We start from the raw sequence: 4018 nt of genomic DNA on the forward strand, positions 1-4018 counted from the left end.
CTTGGAAGATGCACCCGTGAGCCTCGCGTTGCCCTCCTGCCGAAGGGTAGGTTGCGACAGTTGGCGACTCCACTGGGGACTGTTTTTAGAGAGTTAGGCCAATCAATCAGTGTGCATTCCTTATCATGACTTCTCCTTTATTCTTTTTCTTTATTTTCTTTCCTTATGTTCTTGTATATATAAACTCTTTGATGCTTTTAGTGTGTTTTTGAAAGGTATGCATGAGATAGATATTTATTCATTTGATGCACCCAAACACCAACACTATTTGCACACACGGTGAGTTGAAAAGGGGGGGCCCTATACCCGGGTCCATAGGAACATAAGGAGTGGAGGTGAATCTGTGGTCATGCTAGGTCTCTGACTTGCTTGATGACAGTGAACCCTCATCTAGAGTTTTTGTCCACTGGGGACTGTTTTTAGAGAGTTAGGCCAATCAATCAGTGTGCATTCCTTACCATGACTTCTCCTTTATTCTTTTTCTTTATTTTCTTTCCTTATGTTCTTGTATATATAAACTCTTTGATGCTTTTAGTGTGTTTTTGAAAGGTATGCATGAGATAGATATTTATTCATTTGATGCACCCAAACACCAACACTATTTGCACACACGGTGAGTTGAAAAGGGGGGGCCCTATACCCGGGTCCATAGGAACATAAGGAGTGGAGGTGAATCTGTGGTCATGCTAGGTCTCTGACTTGCTTGATGACAGTGAACCCTCATCTAGAGTTTTTCTCTTTGATAACATATTGTTGTTGGTAGTCCCTAATGCCGCAATATGTTTTTCGAAGGGGATGATACCTCTAGAAATCGACAAGAGAGATATGACCACCTTGGGAATTATCACTAAAAGCCTCTTAGTTCCTCCCGTGTAGGTCCCTAAAATAGGGGCACGAAGCAAACATGCTGTGTGCCTTTTTTAAACACTACCATGCATGTAGTCCTAAATGTCATGTACACCTTTGCTGTATGATTATTTGTGGATATTGTCATACTATGTACATCCCCGTGTTGTGCCTTTCTTTTCCGCATCAGCATCATGCACGGGTTGCGTCTTGATCCCCTCACTTTGTCAAACCAACAGAGGGTCCATGTCGCCTTCTTAAATGCATACGTCGGGCGCCATGCTACCCGAACATTGTATCTAAGAGGGGGACAGTTTCTTGGGCTCCCATATTCATAAAATGCATCTGTGTCATATGCATTTCTTCATGCATTTATCCATTCCACCCATGATAGATGTCGGAGTCTTGATTCGCATTGGGTTTTGTTTCACTTTAGTAAAACATGGGATCGAGTCAGGCACCTTCGCTTAAAAATAGGTTCTATCAAGTCAAGGTCAAGAGCCTAGGAGTCACCAATCTGAAAGAGTTAGGGCAGTTGATGGGACAGCTCCAGCGACAAGCTTTTCGTAAAGCTTACGATAAGATCTGGGACCTAGCCATGGCAGAGGTCTCCACCGAGGCCATTGCCTCCCTCGCCCAATATTATGACGAGCCGTTGAGGTGCTTCATCTTTGGGGACTTCCAGTTATCACCCACGGTGGAAGAGTTTGAAGAAATCCAGGGATGCCCTCTGGGGGGAAGGAAACCATACCTCTTCTTGGGATTCCATCCCTCTTTAGCTAGAATTTCCAAGATAGTCCAAATCTCGACGCAGGAATTAGACCACAGAAAGCAAGTCGAAAATGGGGTGGTTGGAGTACCAAGGAAATGTTTGGAAGCAAAAGCAAGAGTCTTGGCAGGTAAAGGCGAATGGGCCCCGTTCATGGACATCCTCGCACTTTTGATCTTCGGAGGGGTCCTCTTTCCAAATGTGGATGGGTTGGTGGACGAAGCAGCGATTGACGCTTTTCTCGCCTTTCATGATCGCAAGGAAAGCCTCGTTGTCACTATCTTAGCCGATCTATATGACACCTTCGACCGAAGATGTGAAAAGAACAGTACAAGGATTGTTTGTTGTACTTCGGCCCTCTACGTATGGTTGGTTTTGCACCTTCTCTGCCAAGAGGTAAGACATGCTTGCCCGCTAGAAGGCCACCGCTCATGCACAGAGAAAAAGGAGGCAAGTTGGGACTAGCTCTTAGCAAGCAAATAAGGAGCATCTGACAACTGGTTCCCTCGATGGAAAGAAGGAAGAATCGGGATTCTTATTTCGTGCAGAGGATTTCCAAATGTTCCCTTGATGGGGACAAGGGGTTGCATTAATTACAATCCCATCCTTGCCATAAGACAGCTGGGCTACCCTATGAGAGGGGCACCACTAGGGGAGGACCTCACACCTGTTATTGCATGAGGTTTCAGTAGCACCAATGCGGAGGCACTTCAGAAGGTCCGCAAGGCATGGGAGATGGTGCAAAATAAGGACCAGGAACTCAGAGGCAGTAGCAACGGGCCCATCGGCGGCTGCCATAGGTGGTTGAAAGCCTACACGCAAGGTCTGGATTGGCTCCCGAATTTGAGAACCACTAAGGGGGTGGAAGTTGAAGTTACGAAGGAGGACGAAGAGGTGCAGGCCCTCAGGACAGAACTTGAGAAAGCCCAAACAGTCAAAGAAAAGTTCAAATCAATAGCTCTTAGGATCCGAAAGGAGAATGCCGAACTGAGAGACGTAAATATAGCCACCACCAAGGCCTTGGAACAAGAGACCAAAAGGGCCCGTAGGGAAGAACATGGCCGGAACAAGTTCCGAGGGGCTCTGTGGGGCAGTAACAGTGAGCTTAAGCTCCGGAGAGAGGAAAGGGACCAATCACGAGTAGACAGTTTGATCTGGAAGGATGAATTGAGGATTTGCCTAAGGTCCAAGAGAAGCTTGTCTCAGCGGTTATGTGAGACCGAGACCAACATGTTAGCCATCATTAGAAAGTACCAAGAAGAATTAAATCTAGCCACGGCCCACGAGCACAAAGTGGCGGACAAATATGCCCGAGTGTACGCGGAAAAGGAGGCTAGAGGAAGGGTGATTGACTCGTTACATCAAGAGGCAACGATGTGGGTGGACCGATTTGCTCTTACTTTGAACAGGAGTCAAGAACTTCCCCAATTGCTGGCCAAGGTCAAAGCGATGGCGGACGCCTACTCCACCCCCGAGGAGATCCACAGACTCCTCAGCTATTGTCAGCATATGATAGACTTAATGGCCCATATAATTAGGAACCGCTAGGAAGTTTGTATTGTCACTCAGATCTTGACTATTTTTAACTTTCCTAAATAAAATGAGTTTATCCCGCGTTTTTACTCCAAAATCAGTGCGAATCAAATCACTCCCACATTTTATCACTAGCATACATTCATTTTTTTTACGTACTCCTCACATTTGGTTTTTTAGGAAAAACTCCATAACTAAACGTGCCCCAAGGCATCCCTATCGCACCAAATCCAAATCTAGGACGATGGGTGACCAAGAGGAAGTACGGGAACAGATGAATGCTGACATGTCGTCTTTGAAAGAGAAAATGGCTTCCATGATGGATGCCATGCTAGGAATGACACAACTAATGGAGAATAACGCGGCCACCGCCGCCACTGTTAGTTCGGCTGCCGAAGCATACCCAACTCTCCCAGCTACTATGCACCACCCTATCCCAAACGTGGTAGGACAAGAAAGAAGCACACTGGGGCACATTAGCAACCCCCATCCGGGATACAACCGAGTGGCTTACCCTTATGGATTACCACCTAATTACACACCACCAATCATACGTGATGACGCGGGTCATGTCCCTCCCCCCATCCTTGAAGGGGAGCCTCCTCGACAGTCGGACGAGGTCCACGAGGATCATCAAGAGCATGCCCAAGGAGACATCGATTCCTACTTCCCGTTCCCCGCCGAGGGGCCGGCACCCAATGCACTACCTCAACCCAACCTCACGGGAGAACTTCGAAACCCCCCAACACAACCAATATTTTTGTCCGCAGGAGGGCCACCCCCGACAGTAGAAGAAAAGAGGAAACTCGATCTCATCGAAGAGAGGTTGAGGGATGTTGAAGGCTTTGGCGACTATCCGTTCATAGACAT

Source organism: Glycine soja, chromosome 14 (genome assembly GCF_004193775.1).
Source record: "Glycine soja cultivar W05 chromosome 14, ASM419377v2, whole genome shotgun sequence".
In the NCBI taxonomy this organism is placed as follows: Eukaryota; Viridiplantae; Streptophyta; class Magnoliopsida; order Fabales; family Fabaceae; genus Glycine; species Glycine soja.